General features: G+C 46.6%; 4 non-coding genes across 4 annotated transcripts; 1 reads left to right on the top strand and 3 right to left on the bottom strand.

Moving 5' to 3' along the window:
• Window positions 1–1,716: 1,716 nt before the first annotated feature.
• trnag-gcc (transfer RNA glycine (anticodon GCC)) lies at window positions 1,717–1,787 on the bottom strand. Its single transcript has one exon. It is a non-coding gene; the product is annotated as a tRNA-Gly (tRNA).
• Window positions 1,788–5,736: 3,949 nt separating this feature from the next.
• Window positions 5,737–5,807, bottom strand: trnag-gcc (transfer RNA glycine (anticodon GCC)). Its single transcript has one exon. It is a non-coding gene; the product is annotated as a tRNA-Gly (tRNA).
• An 8,505-nt stretch (window positions 5,808–14,312) lies between these two features.
• Window positions 14,313–14,384, top strand: trnad-guc (transfer RNA aspartic acid (anticodon GUC)). The gene has a single exon. It is a non-coding gene; the product is annotated as a tRNA-Asp (tRNA).
• Window positions 14,385–14,772: 388 nt separating this feature from the next.
• trnag-gcc (transfer RNA glycine (anticodon GCC)) lies at window positions 14,773–14,843 on the bottom strand. The gene has a single exon. It is a non-coding gene; the product is annotated as a tRNA-Gly (tRNA).
• Between the last annotated feature and the right edge of the window lie 7,994 nt (window positions 14,844–22,837).

Raw genomic sequence — 22,837 nt, 5'->3', positions numbered from 1 at the left:
CAGCCTTATACCTTTGCCTGCAAACAGCCAGAGATTCAGCAGCAGGTGCACTACAATGCAGCCCAGATACTTTCCAATGTTGCAGACCAGGGCTTCATGCATGACAGGTAATTCTACCAATGAAACACCAACGCTTGTTAGCTCAAGAAGTTGTGCCCCCAGAAATGAATTGGTCAGACTCACGTTTCCACCTGTAGTCTTCATAGTTCTTGGACGTGTTGAGGATCGTATATTCACAGAGTTCCTCGTTAGTATAGTGGTCAGTATCCCCGCCTGTCACGCGGGAGACCGGGGTTCAATTCCCCGACGGGGAGTAAGGGAATTTTACCCACAGTGCCGAACACATTCAACCTGGCGTTATTTGAGATGCATGAGGTGTCTGTGGGCAAGACGAGGCCATTGATAACTTGACAAGTTTAACGAAATTGCACCCACTATTCACTCTGGGACACTTTTTAGTTTGTGTCAGGATGGCCGGTCTAAGGTGCTGCGATCAGGTCACAGTCTCGTCTGGAAGTGTGGGTTTGAGTCCCACTTCTGAAGGGAGTTTTGAGGTCACCTTACGAAAAGTGAAATCACTGTCGTCAAGAACTATTTATTTTAGACGATCTGTTAAGTTAGGTTCGCCCGCTCAGTTTGATGTTCCATGAGATGTGACCATTCACACACTGTGTTTAAGTTGCGTTTTAAGAATTCATAATAATTATGCACTGCATTGGCCGGGAATCAAACCCGGTCCTCCCGCGTGGCAGGCAAGAATTCCACCACCGAACCACCAAAGCTCGCTATTAGTGTCACTTTGGCTCACAAAATCTTCTCGAGACACATTTCCACCTGCAGGACTCATAGTGCTTGCTCACTTTAAGAAATACTAGAACACCGCAGCCCCTCATTAGTACAGTGGTCAGTATCCATTGGCCATGCATGAAACCAGGAATGTGAAGATTCTTGGTTTAACTCAGTCCGAACGAAAATAGCCAATTTGTTTTGGTCACGCAAATGACCCAGCCTTATACCTTTGCCTGCAATCAGCCAGAGATTCAGCAGCAGGTGCACTACAATGCAGCCCAGATACTTTCCAATGTTGCAGACCAGGGCTTCATGCATGACAGGTAATTCTACCAATGAAACACCAACGCTTGTTAGCTCAAGATGTTGTGCCCCCAGAAATGAATTGGTCAGACTCACGTTTCCACCTGTAGTCTTCATAGTTCTTGGACGTGTTGAGGAACGTATATTCACAGAGTTCCTCGTTAGTATAGTGGTCAGTATCCCCGCCTGTCACGCGGGAGACCGGGGTTCAATTCCCCGACGGGGAGTTAGGGAATTTTACCCACAGTGCCGAACACATTCAACCTGGCGTTATTTGAGATGCATGAGGTGTCTGTGGGCAAGACGAGGCCATTGATAACTTGACAAGTTTAACGAAATTGCACCCACTATTCACTCTGGGACACTTTTTAGTTTGTGTCAGGATGGCCGGTCTAAGGTGCTGCGATCAGGTCACAGTCTCGTCTGGAAGTGTGGGTTTGAGTCCCACTTCTGAAGGGAGTTTTGAGGTCAACTTACGAAAAGTGAAATCACTGTCGTCAAGAACTATTTATTTCAGACGATCTGTTAAGTTAGGTTCGCCCGCTCAGTTTGATGTTCCATGAGATGTGACCATTCACACACTGTGTTTAAGTTGCGTTTTAAGAATTCATAATAATTATGCACTGCATTGGCCGGGAATCGAACCCGGGCCTCCCGCGTGGCAGGCGAGAATTCTACCACTGAACCACCAATGCTCGCTTTTAGTCCCACTTTGGCTCACAAAATCCTCTCAAGACACATTTCCACCTGCAGGACTCATAGTGCTTGCTCACTATAAGAAATACTAGAACACCACAGCCCCTCATTAGTACAGTGGTCAGTATCCATTGGCCATGCATGAAACCAGGAATGTGAAGATTCTTGGTTTAACTCAGTCCGAACGAAAAGAGCCAATTTGTTTTGGTCACGCAAATGACCCAGCCTTATACCTTTGCCTGCAATCAGCCAGAGATTCAGCAGCAGGTGCACTACAATGCAGCCCAGATACTTTCCAATGTTGCAGACCAGGGCTTCATGCATGACAGGTAATTCTACCAATGAAACACCAACGCTTGTTAGCTCAAGAAGTTGTGCCCCCAGAAATGAATTGGTCAGACTCACGTTTCCACCTGTAGTCTTTATAGTTCTTGGACGTGTTGAGGAACGTATATTCACAGAGTTCCTCGTTAGAATAGTGGTCAGTATCCCCGCCTGTCACGCGGGAGACCGGGGTTCAATTCCCCGACGGGGAGTACGTGAATTTTACCCACAGTGCCGAACACATTCAACCTGGCGTTATTTGAGATGCATGAGGTGTCTGTGGGCAAGACGAGGCCATTGATAACTTGACAAGTTTAACGAAATTGCACCCACTATTCACTCTGGGACACTTTTTAGTTTGTGTCAGGATGGCCGGTCTAAGGTGCTGCGATCAGGTCACAGTCTCGTCTGGAAGTGTGGGTTTGAGTCCCACTTCTGAAGGGAGTTTTGAGGTCACCTTACGAAAAGTGAAATCACTGTCGTCAAGAACCATTTATTTCAGACGATCTGTTAAGTTAGGTTCGCCCGCTCAGTTTGATGTTCCGTGAGATGTGACCATTCACACACTGTGTTTGAGTTGCGTTTTAAGAATTCATAATAATTATGCACTGCATTGGCCGGGAATCAAACCCGGTCCTCCCGCGTGGCAGGCAAGAATTCTACCACCGAACCACCAAAGCTCGCTATTAGTGTCACTTTGGCTCACAAAATCTTCTCGAGACACATTTCCACCTGCAGGACTCATAGTGCTTGCTCACTTTAAGAAATACTAGAACACCGCAGCCCCTCATTAGTACAGTGGTCAGTATCCATTGGCCATGCATGAAACCAGGAATGTGAAGATTCTTGGTTTAACTCAGTCCGAACGAAAAGAGCCAATTTATTTTGTTCACGCAAATGACCCAGCCTTATACCTTTGCCTGCAATCAGCCAGAGATTCAGCAGCAGGTGCACTACAATGCAGCCCAGATACTTTCCAATGTTGCAGACCAGGGCTTCATGCATGACAGGTAATTCTACCAATGAAACACCAACGCTTGTTAGCTCAAGAAGTTGTGCCCCCAGAAATGAATTGGTCAGGCTCACGTTTCCACCTGTAGTCTTCATAGTTCTTGGACGTGTTGAGGATCGTATATTCACAGAGTTCCTCGTTAGTATAGTGGTCAGTATCCCCGCCTGTCACGCGGGAGACCGGGGTTCAATTCCCCGACGGGGAGTAAGGGAATTTTACCCACAGTGCCGAACACATTCAACCTGGCGTTATTTGAGATGCATGAGGTGTCTGTGGGCAAGACGAGGCCATTGATAACTTGACAAGTTTAACGAAATTGCACCCACTATTCACTCTGGGACACTTTTTAGTTTGTGTCAGGATGGCCGGTCTAAGGTGCTGCGATCAGGTCACAGTCTCGTCTGGAAGTGTGGGTTTGAGTCCCACTTCTGAAGGGAGTTTTGAGGTCACCTTACGAAAAGTGAAATCACTGTCGTCAAGAACTATTTATTTCAGACGATCTGTTAAGTTAGGTTCGCCCGCTCAGTTTGATGTTCCGTGAGATGTGACCATTCACACACTGTGTTTGAGTTGCGTTTTAAGAATTCATAATAATTATGCACTGCATTGGCCGGGAATCAAACCCGGTCCTCCCGCGTGGCAGGCAAGAATTCTACCACCGAACCACCAAAGCTCGCTATTAGTGTCACTTTGGCTCACAAAATCTTCTCGAGACACATTTCCACCTGCAGGACTCATAGTGCTTGCTCACTTTAAGAAATACTAGAACACCGCAGCCCCTCATTAGTACAGTGCTCAGTATCCATTGGCCATGCATGAAACCAGGAATGTGAAGATTCTTGGTTTAACTCAGTCCGAACGAAAAGAGCCAATTTATTTTGTTCACGCAAATGACCCAGCCTTATACCTTTGCCTGCAATCAGCCAGAGATTCAGCAGCAGGTGCACTACAATGCAGCCCAGATACTTTCCAATGTTGCAGACCAGGGCTTCATGCATGACAGGTAATTCTACCAATGAAACACCAACGCTTGTTAGCTCAAGAAGTTGTGCCCCCAGAAATGAATTGGTCAGACTCACGTTTCCACCTGTAGTCTTCATAGTTCTTGGACGTGTTGAGGATCGTATATTCACAGAGTTCCTCGTTAGTATAGTGGTCAGTATCCCCGCCTGTCACGCGGGAGACCGGGGTTCAATTCCCTGACGGGGAGTAAGGGAATTTAACCCACAGTGCCGAACACATTCAACCTGGCGTTATTTGAGATGCATGAGGTGTCTGTGGGCAAGACGAGGCCATTGATAACTTGACAAGTTTAACGAAATTGCACCCACTATTCACTCTGGGACACTTTTTAGTTTGTGTCAGGATGGCCGGTCTAAGGTGCTGCGATCAGGTCACAGTCTCGTCTGGAAGTGTGGGTTTGAGTCCCACTTCTGAAGGGAGTTTTGAGGTCACCTTACGAAAAGTGAAATCACTGTCGTCAAGAACTATTTATTTTAGACGATCTGTTAAGTTAGGTTCGCCCGCTCAGTTTGATGTTCCATGAGATGTGACCATTCACACACTGTGTTTAAGTTGCGTTTTAAGAATTCATAATAATTATGCACTGCATTGGCCGGGAATCAAACCCGGTCCTCCCGCGTGGCAGGCAAGAATTCCACCACCGAACCACCAAAGCTCGCTATTAGTGTCACTTTGGCTCACAAAATCTTCTCGAGACACATTTCCACCTGCAGGACTCATAGTGCTTGCTCACTTTAAGAAATACTAGAACACCGCAGCCCCTCATTAGTACAGTGGTCAGTATCCATTGGCCATGCATGAAACCAGGAATGTGAAGATTCTTGGTTTAACTCAGTCCGAACGAAAATAGCCAATTTGTTTTGGTCACGCAAATGACCCAGCCTTATACCTTTGCCTGCAATCAGCCAGAGATTCAGCAGCAGGTGCACTACAATGCAGCCCAGATACTTTCCAATGTTGCAGACCAGGGCTTCATGCATGACAGGTAATTCTACCAATGAAACACCAACGCTTGTTAGCTCAAGATGTTGTGCCCCCAGAAATGAATTGGTCAGACTCACGTTTCCACCTGTAGTCTTCATAGTTCTTGGACGTGTTGAGGAACGTATATTCACAGAGTTCCTCGTTAGTATAGTGGTCAGTATCCCCGCCTGTCACGCGGGAGACCGGGGTTCAATTCCCCGACGGGGAGTTAGGGAATTTTACCCACAGTGCCGAACACATTCAACCTGGCGTTATTTGAGATGCATGAGGTGTCTGTGGGCAAGACGAGGCCATTGATAACTTGACAAGTTTAACGAAATTGCACCCACTATTCACTCTGGGACACTTTTTAGTTTGTGTCAGGATGGCCGGTCTAAGGTGCTGCGATCAGGTCACAGTCTCGTCTGGAAGTGTGGGTTTGAGTCCCACTTCTGAAGGGAGTTTTGAGGTCAACTTACGAAAAGTGAAATCACTGTCGTCAAGAACTATTTATTTCAGACGATCTGTTAAGTTAGGTTCGCCCGCTCAGTTTGATGTTCCATGAGATGTGACCATTCACACACTGTGTTTAAGTTGCGATTTAAGAATTCATAATAATTATGCACTGCATTGGCCGGGAATCGAACCCGGGCCTCCCGCGTGGCAGGCGAGAATTCTACCACTGAACCACCAATGCTCGCTTTTAGTCCCACTTTGGCTCACAAAATCCTCTCAAGACACATTTCCACCTGCAGGACTCATAGTGCTTGCTCACTATAAGAAATACTAGAACACCACAGCCCCTCATTAGTACAGTGGTCAGTATCCATTGGCCATGCATGAAACCAGGAATGTGAAGATTCTTGGTTTAACTCAGTCCGAACGAAAAGAGCCAATTTGTTTTGGTCACGCAAATGACCCAGCCTTATACCTTTGCCTGCAATCAGCCAGAGATTCAGCAGCAGGTGCACTACAATGCAGCCCAGATACTTTCCAATGTTGCAGACCAGGGCTTCATGCATGACAGGTAATTCTACCAATGAAACACCAAAGCTTGTTAGCTCAAGAAGTTGTGCCCCCAGAAATGAATTGGTCAGACTCACGTTTCCACCTGTAGTCTTTATAGTTCTTGGACGTGTTGAGGAACGTATATTCACAGAGTTCCTCGTTAGTATAGTGGTCAGTATCCCCGCCTGTCACGCGGGAGACCGGGGTTCAATTCCCCGACGGGGAGTACGGGAATTTTACCCACAGTGCCGAACACATTCAACCTGGCGTTATTTGAGATGCATGAGGTGTCTGTGGGCAAGACGAGGCCATTGATAACTTGACAAGTTTAACGAAATTGCACCCACTATTCACTCTGGGACACTTTTTAGTTTGTGTCAGGATGGCCGGTCTAAGGTGCTGCGATCAGGTCACAGTCTCGTCTGGAAGTGTGGGTTTGAGTCCCACTTCTGAAGGGAGTTTTGAGGTCACCTTACGAAAAGTGAAATCACTGTCGTCAAGAACTATTTATTTCAGACGATCTGTTAAGTTAGGTTCGCCCGCTCAGTTTGATGTTCCGTGAGATGTGACCATTCACACACTGTGTTTGAGTTGCGGTTTAAGAATTCATAATAATTATGCACTGCATTGGCCGGGAATCAAACCCGGTCCTCCCGCGTGGCAGGCAAGAATTCTACCACCGAACCACCAAAGCTCGCTATTAGTGTCACTTTGGCTCACAAAATCTTCTCGAGACACATTTCCACCTGCAGGACTCATAGTGCTTGCTCACTTTAAGAAATACTAGAACACCGCAGCCCCTCATTAGTACAGTGGTCAGTATCCATTGGCCATGCATGAAACCAGGAATGTGAAGATTCTTGGTTTAACTCAGTCCGAACGAAAAGAGCCAATTTATTTTGTTCACGCAAATGACCCAGCCTTATACCTTTGCCTGCAATCAGCCAGAGATTCAGCAGCAGGTGCACTACAATGCAGCCCAGATACTTTCCAATGTTGCAGACCAGGGCTTCATGCATGACAGGTAATTCTACCAATGAAACACCAACGCTTGTTAGCTCAAGAAGTTGTGCCCCCAGAAATGAATTGGTCAGGCTCACGTTTCCACCTGTAGTCTTCATAGTTCTTGGACGTGTTGAGGATCGTATATTCACAGAGTTCCTCGTTAGTATAGTGGTCAGTATCCCCGCCTGTCACGCGGGAGACCGGGGTTCAATTCCCCGACGGGGAGTAAGGGAATTTTACCCACAGTGCCGAACACATTCAACCTGGCGTTATTTGAGATGCATGAGGTGTCTGTGGGCAAGACGAGGCCATTGATAACTTGACAAGTTTAACGAAATTGCACCCACTATTCACTCTGGGACACTTTTTAGTTTGTGTCAGGATGGCCGGTCTAAGGTGCTGCAATCAGGTCACAGACTCGTCTGGAAGTGTGGGTTTGAGTCCCACTTCTGAAGGGAGTTTTGAGGTCACCTTACGAAAAGTGAAATCACTGTCGTCAAGAACTATTTATTTCAGACGATCTGTTAAGTTAGGTTCGCCCGCTCAGTTTGATGTTCCGTGAGATGTGACCATTCACACACTGTGTTTAAGTTGCGTTTTAAGAATTCTTAATAATTATGCACTGCATTGGCCGGGAATCAAACCCGGTCCTCCCGCGTGGCAGGCAAGAATTCTACCACTGAACCACCAAAGCTCGCTTATAGTGTCACTTTGGCTCACAAAATCCTCTCGAGACACATTTCCACCTGCAGGACTCATAGTGCTTGCTCACTTTAAGAAATACTAGAACACCACAGCCCCTCATTAGTACAGTGGTCAGTATCCATTGGCCATGCATGAAACCAGGAATGTGAAGATTCTTGGTTTAACTCAGTCCGAACGAAAAGAGCCAATTTATTTTGGTCACGCAAATGACCCAGCCTTATACCTTTGCCTGCAATCAGCCAGAGATTCAGCAGCAGGTGCACTACAATGCAGCCCAGATACTTTCCAATGTTGCAGACCAGGGCTTCATGCATGACAGGTAATTCTACCAATGAAACACCAACGCTTGTTAGCTCAAGAAGTTGTGCCCCCAGAAATGAATTGGTCAGACTCACGTTTCCACCTGTAGTCTTTATAGTTCTTGGACGTGTTGAGGAACGTATATTCACAGAGTTCCTCGTTAGTATAGTGGTCAGTATCCCCGCCTGTCACGCGGGAGACCGGGGTTCAATTCCCCGACGGGGAGTACGTGAATTTTACCCACAGTGCCGAACACATTCAACCTGGCGTTATTTGAGATGCATGAGGTGTCTGTGGGCAAGACGAGGCCATTGATAACTTGACAAGTTTAACGAAATTGCACCCACTATTCACTCTGGGACACTTTTTAGTTTGTGTCAGGATGGCCGGTCTAAGGTGCTGCGATCAGGTCACAGTCTCGTCTGGAAGTGTGGGTTTGAGTCCCACTTCTGAAGGGAGTTTTGAGGTCACCTTACGAAAAGTGAAATCACTGTCGTCAAGAACTATTTATTTCAGACGATCTGTTAAGTTAGGTTCGCCCGCTCAGTTTGATGTTCCGTGAGATGTGACCATTCACACACTGTGTTTGAGTTGCGTTTTAAGAATTCATAATAATTATGCACTGCATTGGCCGGGAATCAAACCCGGTCCTCCCGCGTGGCAGGCAAGAATTCTACCACCGAACCACCAAAGCTCGCTATTAGTGTCACTTTGGCTCACAAAATCTTCTCGAGACACATTTCCACCTGCAGGACTCATAGTGCTTGCTCACTTTAAGAAATACTAGAACACCGCAGCCCCTCATTAGTACAGTGGTCAGTATCCATTGGCCATGCATGAAACCAGGAATGTGAAGATTCTTGGTTTAACTCAGTCCGAACGAAAAGAGCCAATTTATTTTGGTCACGCAAATGACCCAGCCTTATACCTTTGCCTGCAATCAGCCAGAGATTCAGCAGCAGGTGCACTACAATGCAGCCCAGATACTTTCCAATGTTGCAGACCAGGGCTTCATGCATGACAGGTAATTCTACCAATGAAACACCAACGCTTGTTAGCTCAAGAAGTTGTGCCCCCAGAAATGAATTGGTCAGGCTCACGTTTCCACCTGTAGTCTTCATAGTTCTTGGACGTGTTGAGGATCGTATATTCACAGAGTTCCTCGTTAGTATAGTGGTCAGTATCCCCGCCTGTCACGCGGGAGACCGGGGTTCAATTCCCCGACGGGGAGTAAGGGAATTTTACCCACAGTGCCGAACACATTCAACCTGGCGTTATTTGAGATGCATGAGGTGTCTGTGGGCAAGACGAGGCCATTGATAACTTGACAAGTTTAACGAAATTGCACCCACTATTCACTCTGGGACACTTTTTAGTTTGTGTCAGGATGGCCGGTCTAAGGTGCTGCGATCAGGTCACAGACTCGTCTGGAAGTGTGGGTTTGAGTCCCACTTCTGAAGGGAGTTTTGAGGTCACCTTACGAAAAGTGAAATCACTGTCGTCAAGAACTATTTATTTCAGACGATCTGTTAAGTTAGGTTCGCCCGCTCAGTTTGATGTTCCGTGAGATGTGACCATTCACACACTGTGTTTAAGTTGCGTTTTAAGAATTCTTAATAATTATGCACTGCATTGGCCGGGAATCAAACCCGGTCCTCCCGCGTGGCAGGCAAGAATTCTACCACTGAACCACCAAAGCTCGCTTATAGTGTCACTTTGGCTCACAAAATCCTCTCGAGACACATTTCCACCTGCAGGACTCATAGTGCTTGCTCACTTTAAGAAATACTAGAACACCACAGCCCCTCATTAGTACAGTGGTCAGTATCCATTGGCCATGCATGAAACCAGGAATGTGAAGATTCTTGGTTTAACTCAGTCCGAACGAAAAGAGCCAATTTATTTTGGTCACGCAAATGACCCAGCCTTATACCTTTGCCTGCAATCAGCCAGAGATTCAGCAGCAGGTGCACTACAATGCAGCCCAGATACTTTCCAATGTTGCAGACCAGGGCTTCATGCATGACAGGTAATTCTACCAATGAAACACCAACGCTTGTTAGCTCAAGAAGTTGTGCCCCCAGAAATGAATTGGTCAGACTCACGTTTCCACCTGTAGTCTTCAAAGTTCTTGGACGTGTTGAGGAACGTATATTCACAGAGTTCCTCGTTAGTATAGTGGTCAGTATCCCCGCCTGTCACGCGGGAGACCGGGGTTCAATTCCCCGACGGGGAGTAAGGGAATTTTACCCACAGTGCCGAACACATTCAACCTGGCGTTATTTGAGATGCATGAGGTGTCTGTGGGCAAGACGAGGCCATTGATAACTTGACAAGTTTAACGAAATTGCACCCACTATTCACTCTGGGACACTTTTTAGTTTGTGTCAGGATGGCCGGTCTAAGGTGCTGCGATCAGGTCACAGACTCGTCTGGAAGTGTGGGTTTGAGTCCCACTTCTGAAGGGAGTTTTGAGGTCACCTTACGAAAAGTGAAATCACTGTCGTCAAGAACTATTTATTTCAGACGATCTGTTAAGTTAGGTTCGCCCGCTCAGTTTGATGTTCCGTGAGATGTGACCATTCACACACTGTGTTTGAGTTGCGCTTTAAGAATTCTTAATAATTATGCACTGCATTGGCCGGGAATCAAACCCGGTCCTCCCGCGTGGCAGGCAAGAATTCTACCACTGAACCACCAAAGCTCGCTTATAGTGTCACTTTGGCTCACAAAATCCTCTCGAGACACATTTCCACCTGCAGGACTCATAGTGCTTGCTCACTTTAAGAAATACTAGAACACCACAGCCCCTCATTAGTACAGTGGTCAGTATCCATTGGCCATGCATGAAACCAGGAATGTGAAGATTCTTGGTTTAACTCAGTCCGAACGAAAAGAGCCAATTTATTTTGGTCACGCAAATGACCCAGCCTTATACCTTTGCCTGCAATCAGCCAGAGATTCAGCAGCAGGTGCACTACAATGCAGCCCAGATACTTTCCAATGTTGCAGACCAGGGCTTCATGCATGACAGGTAATTCTACCAATGAAACACCAACGCTTGTTAGCTCAAGAAGTTGTGCCCCCAGAAATGAATTGGTCAGACTCACGTTTCCACCTGTAGTCTTCAAAGTTCTTGGACGTGTTGAGGAACGTATATTCACAGAGTTCCTCGTTAGTATAGTGGTCAGTATCCCCGCCTGTCACGCGGGAGACCGGGGTTCAATTCCCCGACGGGGAGTAAGGGAATTTTACCCACAGTGCCGAACACATTCAACCTGGCGTTATTTGAGATGCATGAGGTGTCTGTGGGCAAGACGAGGCCATTGATAACTTGACAAGTTTAAAAAAATTGCACCCACTATTCACTCAGGGACACTTTTTAGTTTGTGTCAGGATGGCCGGTCTAAGGTGCTGCGATCAGGTCACAGTCTCGTCTGGAAGTGTGGGTTTGAGTCCCACTTCTGAAGGGAGTTTTGAGGTCACCTTACGAAAAGTGAAATCACTGTCGTCAAGAACTATTTATTTCAGACGATCTGTTAAGTTAGGTTTGCCCGCTCAGTTTGATGTTCCGTGAGATGTGACCATTCACACACTGTGTTTGAGTTGCGTTTTAAGAATTCATAATAATTATGCACTGCATTGGCCGGGAATCAAACCCGGTCCTCCCGCGTGGCAGGCAAGAATTCTACCACCGAACCACCAAAGCTCGCTATTAGTGTCACTTTGGCTCACAAAATCTTCTCGAGACACATTTCCACCTGCAGGACTCATAGTGCTTGCTCACTTTAAGAAATACTAGAACACCGCAGCCCCTCATTAGTACAGTGGTCAGTATCCATTGGCCATGCATGAAACCAGGAATGTGAAGATTCTTGGTTTAACTCAGTCCGAACGAAAAGAGCCAATTTATTTTGGTCACGCAAATGACCCAGCCTTATACCTTTGCCTGCAATCAGCCAGAGATTCAGCAGCAGGTGCACTACAATGCAGCCCAGATACTTTCCAATGTTGCAGACCAGGGCTTCATGCATGACAGGTAATTCTACCAATGAAACACCAACGCTTGTTAGCTCAAGAAGTTGTGCCCCCAGAAATGAATTGGTCAGACTCACGTTTCCACCTGTAGTCTTCAAAGTTCTTGGACGTGTTGAGGATCGTATATTCACAGAGTTCCTCGTTAGTATAGTGGTCAGTATCCCCGCCTGTCACGCGGGAGACCGGGGTTCAATTCACCGCCGGGGAGTAAGGGAATTTTACCCACAGTGCCGAACACATTCAACCTGGCGTTATTTGAGATGCATGAGGTGTCTGTGGGCAAGACGAGGCCATTGATAACTTGACAAGTTTAACGAAATTGCACGCACTATTCACTCTGGGACACTTTTTAGTTTGTGTCAGGATGGCCGGTCTAAGGTGCTGCGATCAGGTCACAGTCTCGTCTGGAAGTGTGGGTTTGAGTCCCACTTCTGAAGGGAGTTTTGAGGTCACCTTACGAAAAGTGAAATCACTGTCGTCAAGAACTATTTATTTCAGACGATCTGTTAAGTTAGGTTCGCCCGCTCAGTTTGATGTTCCGTGAGATGTGACCATTCACACACTGTGTTTGAGTTGCGTTTTAAGAATTCATAATAATTATGCACTGCATTGGCCGGGAATCAAACCCGGTCCTCCCGCGTGGCAGGCAAGAATTCTACTACCGAACCACCAAAGCTCGCTATTAGTGTCACTTTGGCTCACAAAATCTTCTCGAGACACATTTCCACCTGCAGGACTCATAGTGCTTGCTCACTTTAAGAAATACTAGAACACCGCAGCCCCTCATTAGTACAGTGGTCAGTATCCATTGGCCATGCATGAAACCAGGAATGTGAAGATTCTTGGTTTAACTCTGTCCGAACGAAAAGAGCCAATTTATTTTGGTCATGCAAATGACCCAGCCTTATACCTTTGCCTGCAATCAGCCAGAGATTCAGCAGCAGGTGCACTACAATGCAGCCCAGATACTTTCCAATGTTGCAGACCAGGGCTTCATGCATGACAGGTAATTCTACCAATGAAACACCAACGCTTGTTAGCTCAAGAAAATGTGCCCCCAGAAATGAATTGGTCGGACTCACATTTCCACCCGTAGTCTTCAAAGTTCTTGGACGTGTTGAGGAACGTATATACACAGAGTTCCTCGTTAGTATAGTGGTCAGTATCCCCGCCTGTCACGCGGGAGAACGGGGTTCAATTCCCCGACGGGGAGTATGGGAATTTTACCCACAGTGCCGAACACATTCAACCTGGCGTTATTTGAGATGCATGAGGTGTCTGTGGGCAAGACGAGGCCATTGATAACTTGACAAGTTTAACGAAATTGTACGCACTATTCACTCTGGGACACTTTTTAGTTTGTGTCAGGATGGCCGGTCTAAGGTGCTGCGATCAGGTCACAGTCTCGTCTGGAAGTGTGGGTTTGAGTCCCACTTCTGAAGGGAGTTTTGAGGTCACCTTACGAAAAGTGAAATCACTGTCGTCAAGAACTATTTATTTCAGACGATCTGTTAAGTTAGGTTCGCCCGCTCAGTTTGATGTTCCGTGAGATGTGACCATTCACACACTGTGTTTGAGTTGCGTTTTAAGAATTCATAATAATTATGCACTGCATTGGCCGGGAATCAAACCCGGTCCTCCCGCGTGGCAGGCAAGAATTCTACCACCGAACCACCAAAGCTCGCTATTAGTGTCACTTTGGCTCACAAAATCTTCTCGAGACACATTTCCACCTGCAGGACTCATAGTGCTTGCTCACTTTAAGAAATACTAGAACACCGCAGCCCCTCATTAGTACAGTGGTCAGTATCCATTGGCCATGCATGAAACCAGGAATGTGAAGATTCTTGGTTTAACTCAGTCCGAACGAAAAGAGCCAATTTATTTTGGTCATGCAAATGACCCAGCCTTATACCTTTGCCTGCAATCAGCCAGAGATTCAGCAGCAGGTGCACTACAATGCAGCCCAGATACTTTCCAATGTTGCAGACCAGGGCTTCATGCATGACAGGTAATTCTACCAATGAAACACCAACGCTTGTTAGCTCAAGAAAATGTGCCCCCAGAAATGAATTGGTCAGACTCACGTTTCCACCCGTAGTCTTCAAAGTTCTTGGACGTGTTGAGGAACGTATATACACAGAGTTCCTCGTTAGTATAGTGGTCAGTATCCCCGCCTGTCACGCGGGAGACCGGGGTTCAAATCCCCGACGGGGAGTAAGGGAATTTTACCCACAGTGCCGAACACATTCAACCTGGCGTTATTTGAGGTGTCTGTGGGCAAGACGAGGCCATTGATAACTTGACAAGTTTAACGAAATTGAACCCACTGTTCACTCTGGTACACTTTTTAGTTTGTGTCAGGATGGCCGGTCTAAGGTGCTGCGATCAGGTCGCAGTCTCGTCTGGAAGTGTGGGTTTGAGTCCCACTTCTGAAGGGAGTTTTGAGGTCACCTTACGAAAAGTGAAATCACTGTCGTCAAGAACTATTTATTTCAGACGATCTGTTAAGTTAGGTTCACCCGCTCAGTTTGATGTTCCATGAGATGTGACCATTCACACACTGTGTTTAAGTTGCGTTTTAAGAATTCATAATAATTATGCACTGCATTGGCCGGGAATCGAACCCGGGCCTCCCGCGTGGCAGGCGAGAATTCTACCACTGAACCACCAATGCTCGCTTTTAGTCCCACTTTGGCTCACAAAATCCTCTCAAGACACATTTCCACCTGCAGGACTCATAGTGCTTGCTCACTATAAGAAATACTAGAACACCACAGCCCCTCATTAGTACAGTGGTCAGTATCCATTGGCCATGCATGAAACCAGGAATGTGAAGATTCTTGGTTTAACTCAGTCCGAACGAAAAGAGCCAATTTGTTTTGGTCACGCAAATGACCCAGCCTTATACCTTTGCCTGCAATCAGCCAGAGATTCAGCAGCAGGTGCACTACAATGCAGCCCAGATACTTTCCAATGTTGCAGACCAGGGCTTCATGCATGACAGGTAATTCTACCAATGAAACACCAACGCTTGTTAGCTCAAGAAAATGTGCCCCCAGAAATGAATTGGTCAGACTCACGTTTCCACCCGTAGTCTTCAAAGTTCTTGGACGTGTTGAGGAACGTATATACACAGAGTTCCTCGTTAGTATAGTGGTCAGTATCCCCGCCTGTCACGCGGGAGACCGGGGTTCAATTCCCCGCCGGGGAGTAAGGGAATTTTACCCACAGTGCCGAACACATTCAACCTGGCGTTATTTGAGATGCATGAGGTGTCTGTGGGCAAGACGAGGCCATTGATAACTTGACAAGTTTAACGAAATTGCACCCACTATTCACTCTGGGACACTTTTTAGTTTGTGTCAGGATGGCCGGTCTAAGGTGCTGCGATCAGGTCACAGTCTCGTCTGGAAGTGTGGGTTTGAGTCCCACTTCTGAAGGGAGTTTTGAGGTCACCTTACGAAAAGTGAAATCACTGTCGTCACGAACTATTTATTTCAGACGATCTGTTAAGTTAGGTTCGCCCGCTCAGTTTGATGTTCCGTGAGATGTGACCATTCACACACTGTGTTTAAGTTGCGTTTTATGAATTCATAATAATTATGCACTGCATTGGCCGGGAATCGAACCCGGGCCTCCCGCGTGGCAGGCAAGAATTCTACCACTGAACCACCAATGCTCCCTTTTAGTCCCACTTTGGCTCACAAAATCCTCTCGAGACACATTTCCACCTGCAGGACTCATAGTGCTTGCTCACTTTAAGAAATACTAGAACACCACAGCCCCTCATTAGTACAGTGGTCAGTATCCATTGGCCATGCATGAAACCAGGAATGTGAAGATTCTTGGTTTAACTCAGTCCGAACGAAAAGAGCCAATTTATTTTGGTCACGCAAATGACCCAGCCTTATACCTTTGCCTGCAATCAGCCAGAGATTCAGCAGCAGGTGCACTACAATGCAGCCCAGATACTTTCCAATGTTGCAGATCAGGGCTTCATGCATGACAGGTAATTCTACCAATGAAACACCAACGCTTGTTAGCTCAAGAAGTTGTGCCCCCAGAAATGAATTGGTCAGACTCACGTTTCCACCTGTAGTCTTCAAAGTTCTTGGACGTGTTGAGGAACGTATATTCACAGAGTTCCTCGTTAGTATAGTGGTCAGTATCCCCGCCTGTCACGCGGGAGACCGGGGTTCAATTCCCCGCCGGGGAGTAAGGGAATTTTACCCACAGTGCCGAACACATTCAACCTGGCGTTATTTGAGATGCATGAGGTGTCTGTGGGCAAGACGAGGCCATTGATAACTTGACAAGTTTAAAAAAAATGCACCCACTATTCACTCAGGGACACTTTTTAGTTTGTGTCAGGATGGCCGGTCTAAGGTGCTGCGATCAGGTCACAGTCTCGTCTGGAAGTGTGGGTTTGAGTCCCACTTCTGAAGGGAGTTTTGAGGTCACCTTACGAAAAGTGAAATCACTGTCGTCAAGAACTATTTATTTCAGACGATCTGTTAAGTTAGGTTCGCCCGCTCAGTTTGATGTTCCGTGAGATGTGACCATTCACACACTGTGTTTGAGTTGCGTTTTAAGAATTCATAATAATTATGCACTGCATTGGCCGGGAATCAAACCCGGTCCTCCCGCGTGGCAGGCAAGAATTCTACCACCGAACCACCAAAGCTCGCTATTAGTGTCACTTTGGCTCACAAAATCTTCTCGAGACACATTTCCACCTGCAGGACTCATAGTGCTTGCTCACTTTAAGAAATACTAGAACACCGCAGCCCCTCATTAGTACAGTGGTCAGTATCCATTGGCCATGCATGAAACCAGGAATGTGAAGATTCTTGGTTTAACTCAGTCCGAACGAAAAGAGCCAATTTATTTTGTTCACGCAAATGACCCAGCCTTATACCTTTGCCTGCAATCAGCCAGAGATTCAGCAGCAGGTGCACTACAATGCAGCCCAGATACTTTCCAATGTTGCAGACCAGGGCTTCATGCATGACAGGTAATTCTACCAATGAAACACCAACGCTTGTTAGCTCAAGAAGTTGTGCCCCCAGAAATGAATTGGTCAGACTCACGTTTCCACCTGTAGTCTTCATAGTTCTTGGACGTGTTGAGGATCGTATATTCACAGAGTTCCTCGTTAGTATAGTGGTCAGTATCCCCGCCTGTCACGCGGGAGACCGGGGTTCAATTCCCCGACGGGGAGTAAGGGAATTTTACCCACAGTGCCGAACACATTCAACCTGGCGTTATTTGAGATGCATGAGGTGTCTGTGGGCAAGACGAGGCCATTGATAACTTGACAAGTTTAACGAAATTGCACACACTATTCACTCTGGGACACTTTTTAGTTTGTGTCAGGATGGCCGGTCTAAGGTGCTGCGATCAGGTCACAGACTCGTCTGGAAGTGTGGGTTTGAGTCCCACTTCTGAAGGGAGTTTTGAGGTCACCTTACGAAAAGTGAAATCACTGTCGTCAAGAACTATTTATTTCAGACGATCTGTTAAGTTAGGTTCGCCCGCTCAGTTTGATGTTCCGTGAGATGTGACCATTCACACACTGTGTTTGAGTTGCGTTTTAAGAATTCATAATAATTATGCACTGCATTGGCCGGGAATCAAACCCGGTCCTCCCGCGTGGCAGGCAAGAATTCTACCACTGAACCACCAAAGCTCGCTTATAGTGTCACTTTGGCTCACAAAATCCTCTCGAGACACATTTCCACCTGCAGGACTCATAGTGCTTGCTCACTTTAAGAAATACTAGAACACCACAGCCCCTCATTAGTACAGTGGTCAGTATCCATTGGCCATGCATGAAACCAGGAATGTGAAGATTCTTGGTTTAACTCAGTCCGAACGAAAAGAGCCAATTTATTTTGGTCACGCAAATGACCCAGCCTTATACCTTTGCCTGCAATCAGCCAGAGATTCAGCAGCAGGTGCACTACAATGCAGCCCAGATACTTTCCAATGTTGCAGACCAGGGCTTCATGCATGACAGGTAATTCTACCAATGAAACACCAACGCTTGTTAGCTCAAGAAGTTGTGCCCCCAGAAATGAATTGGTCAGACTCACGTTTCCACCTGTAGTCTTCAAAGTTCTTGGACGTGTTGAGGATCGTATATTCACAGAGTTCCTCGTTAGTATAGTGGTCAGTATCCCCGCCTGTCACGCGGGAGACCGGGGTTCAATTCCCCGCCGGGGAGTAAGGGAATTTTACCCACAGTGCCGAACACATTCAACCTGGCGTTATTTGAGATGCATGAGGTGTCTGTGGGCAAGACGAGGCCATTGATAACTTGACAAGTTTAAAAAAATTGCACCCACTATTCACTCAGGGACACTTTTTAGTTTGTGTCAGGATGGCCGGTCTAAGGTGCTGCGATCAGGTCACAGTCTCGTCTGGAAGTGTGGGTTTGAGTCCCACTTCTGAAGGGAGTTTTGAGGTCACCTTACGAAAAGTGAAATCACTGTCGTCAAGAACTATTTATTTCAGACGATCTGTTAAGTTAGGTTCGCCCGCTCAGTTTGATGTTCCGTGAGATGTGACCATTCACACACTGTGTTTGAGTTGCGTTTTAAGAATTCATAATAATTATGCACTGCATTGGCCGGGAATCAAACCCGGTCCTCCCGCGTGGCAGGCAAGAATTCTACCACCGAACCACCAAAGCTCGCTATTAGTGTCACTTTGGCTCACAAAATCTTCTCGAGACACATTTCCACCTGCAGGACTCATAGTGCTTGCTCACTTTAAGAAATACTAGAACACCACAGCCCCTCATTAGTACAGTGGTCAGTATCCATTGGCCATGCATGAAACCAGGAATGTGAAGATTCTTGGTTTAACTCAGTCCGAACGAAAAGAGCCAATTTATTTTGGTCACGCAAATGACCCAGCCTTATACCTTTGCCTGCAATCAGCCAGAGATTCAGCAGCAGGTGCACTACAATGCAGCCCAGATACTTTCCAATGTTGCAGACCAGGGCTTCATGCATGACAGGTAATTCTACCAATGAAACACCAACGCTTGTTAGCTCAAGAAGTTGTGCCCCCAGAAATGAATTGGTCAGACTCACGTTTCCACCTGTAGTCTTCATAGTTCTTGGACGTGTTGAGGATCGTATATTCACAGAGTTCCTCGTTAGTATAGTGGTCAGTATCCCCGCCTGTCACGCGGGAGACCGGGGTTCAATTCCCCGACGGGGAGTAAGGGAATTTTACCCACAGTGCCGAACACATTCAACCTGGCGTTATTTGAGATGCATGAGGTGTCTGTGGGCAAGACGAGGCCATTGATAACTTGACAAGTTTAACGAAATTGCACCCACTATTCACTCTGGGACACTTTTTAGTTTGTGTCAGGATGGCCGGTCTAAGGTGCTGCGATCAGGTCACAGACTCGTCTGGAAGTGTGGGTTTGAGTCCCACTTCTGAAGGGAGTTTTGAGGTCACCTTACGAAAAGTGAAATCACTGTCGTCAAGAACTATTTATTTCAGACGATCTGTTAAGTTAGGTTCGCCCGCTCAGTTTGATGTTCCGTGAGATGTGACCATTCACACACTGTGTTTAAGTTGCGTTTTAAGAATTCTTAATAATTATGCACTGCATTGGCCGGGAATCAAACCCGGTCCTCCCGCGTGGCAGGCAAGAATTCTACCACTGAACCACCAAAGCTCGCTTATAGTGTCACTTTGGCTCACAAAATCCTCTCGAGACACATTTCCACCTGCAGGACTCATAGTGCTTGCTCACTTTAAGAAATACTAGAACACCACAGCCCCTCATTAGTACAGTGGTCAGTATCCATTGGCCATGCATGAAACCAGGAATGTGAAGATTCTTGGTTTAACTCAGTCCGAACGAAAAGAGCCAATTTATTTTGGTCACGCAAATGACCCAGCCTTATACCTTTGCCTGCAATCAGCCAGAGATTCAGCAGCAGGTGCACTACAATGCAGCCCAGATACTTTCCAATGTTGCAGACCAGGGCTTCATGCATGACAGGTAATTCTACCAATGAAACACCAACGCTTGTTAGCTCAAGAAGTTGTGCCCCCAGAAATGAATTGGTCAGACTCACGTTTCCACCTGTAGTCTTCAAAGTTCTTGGACGTGTTGAGGAACGTATATTCACAGAGTTCCTCGTTAGTATAGTGGTCAGTATCCCCGCCTGTCACGCGGGAGACCGGGGTTCAATTCCCCGACGGGGAGTAAGGGAATTTTACCCACAGTGCCGAACACATTCAACCTGGCGTTATTTGAGATGCATGAGGTGTCTGTGGGCAAGACGAGGCCATTGATAACTTGACAAGTTTAAAAAAATTGCACCCACTATTCACTCAGGGACACTTTTTAGTTTGTGTCAGGATGGCCGGTCTAAGGTGCTGCGATCAGGTCACAGTCTCGTCTGGAAGTGTGGGTTTGAGTCCCACTTCTGAAGGGAGTTTTGAGGTCACCTTACGAAAAGTGAAATCACTGTCGTCAAGAACTATTTATTTCAGACGATCTGTTAAGTTAGGTTCGCCCGCTCAGTTTGATGTTCCGTGAGATGTGACCATTCACACACTGTGTTTGAGTTGCGTTTTAAGAATTCATAATAATTATGCACTGCATTGGCCGGGAATCAAACCCGGTCCTCCCGCGTGGCAGGCAAGAATTCTACCACCGAACCACCAAAGCTCGCTATTAGTGTCACTTTGGCTCACAAAATCTTCTCGAGACACATTTCCACCTGCAGGACTCATAGTGCTTGCTCACTTTAAGAAATACTAGAACACCGCAGCCCCTCATTAGTACAGTGGTCAGTATCCATTGGCCATGCATGAAACCAGGAATGTGAAGATTCTTGGTTTAACTCAGTCCGAACGAAAAGAGCCAATTTATTTTGTTCACGCAAATGACCCAGCCTTATACCTTTGCCTGCAATCAGCCAGAGATTCAGCAGCAGGTGCACTACAATGCAGCCCAGATACTTTCCAATGTTGCAGACCAGGGCTTCATGCATGACAGGTAATTCTACCAATGAAACACCAACGCTTGTTAGCTCAAGAAGTTGTGCCCCCAGAAATGAATTGGTCAGACTCACGTTTCCACCTGTAGTCTTCATAGTTCTTGGACGTGTTGAGGATCGTATATTCACAGAGTTCCTCGTTAGTATAGTGGTCAGTATCCCCGACTGTCACGCGGGAGACCGGGGTTCAATTCCCCGACGGGGAGTAAGGGAATTTTACCCACAGTGCCGAACACATTCAACCTGGCGTTATTTGAGATGCATGAGGTGTCTGTGGGCAAGACGAGGCCATTGATAACTTGACAAGTTTAACGAAATTGCACCCACTATTCACTCTGGGACACTTTTTAGTTTGTGTCAGGATGGCCGGTCTAAGGTGCTGCGATCAGGTCACAGACTCGTCTGGAAGTGTGGGTTTGAGTCCCACTTCTGAAGGGAGTTTTGAGGTCACCTTACGAAAAGTGAAATCACTGTCGTCAAGAACTATTTATTTCAGACGATCTGTTAAGTTAGGTTCGCCCGCTCAGTTTGATGTTCCGTGAGATGTGACCATTCACACACTGTGTTTGAGTTGCGTTTTAAGAATTCATAATAATTATGCACTGCATTGGCCGGGAATCAAACCCGGTCCTCCCGCGTGGCAGGCAAGAATTCTACCACTGAACCACCAAAGCTCGCTTATAGTGTCACTTTGGCTCACAAAATCCTCTCGAGACACATTTCCACCTGCAGGACTCATAGTGCTTGCTCACTTTAAGAAATACTAGAACACCACAGCCCCTCATTAGTACAGTGGTCAGTATCCATTGGCCATGCATGAAACCAGGAATGTGAAGATTCTTGGTTTAACTCAGTCCGAACGAAAAGAGCCAATTTATTTTGGTCACGCAAATGACCCAGCCTTATACCTTTGCCTGCAATCAGCCAGAGATTCAGCAGCAGGTGCACTACAATGCAGCCCAGATACTTTCCAATGTTGCAGACCAGGGCTTCATGCATGACAGGTAATTCTACCAATGAAACACCAACGCTTGTTAGCTCAAGAAGTTGTGCCCCCAGAAATGAATTGGTCAGACTCACGTTTCCACCTGTAGTCTTCAAAGTTCTTGGACGTGTTGAGGAACGTATATTCACAGAGTTCCTCGTTAGTATAGTGGTCAGTATCCCCGCCTGTCACGCGGGAGACCGGGGTTCAATTCCCCGCCGGGGAGTAAGGGAATTTTACCCACAGTGCCGAACACATTCAACCTGGCGTTATTTGAGATGCATGAGGTGTCTGTGGGCAAGACGAGGCCATTGATAACTTGACAAGTTTAAAAAAATTGCACCCACTATTCACTCAGGGACACTTTTTAGTTTGTGTCAGGATGGCCGGTCTAAGGTGCTGCGATCAGGTCACAGTCTCGTCTGGAAGTGTGGGTTTGAGTCCCACTTCTGAAGGGAGTTTTGAGGTCACCTTACGAAAAGTGAAATCACTGTCGTCAAGAACTATTTATTTCAGACGATCTGTTAAGTTAGGTTCGCCCGCTCAGTTTGATGTTCCGTGAGATGTGACCATTCACACACTGTGTTTGAGTTGCGTTTTAAGAATTCATAATAATTATGCACTGCATTGGCCGGGAATCAAACCCGG

Source organism: Gadus macrocephalus, chromosome 4 (assembly GCF_031168955.1).
Source record: "Gadus macrocephalus chromosome 4, ASM3116895v1".
In the NCBI taxonomy this organism is placed as follows: domain Eukaryota; kingdom Metazoa; phylum Chordata; class Actinopteri; order Gadiformes; family Gadidae; genus Gadus; species Gadus macrocephalus.
Note: the sequence above shows the minus strand (reverse complement) of the source record. Positions and strands in the feature narration are given on the sequence as shown.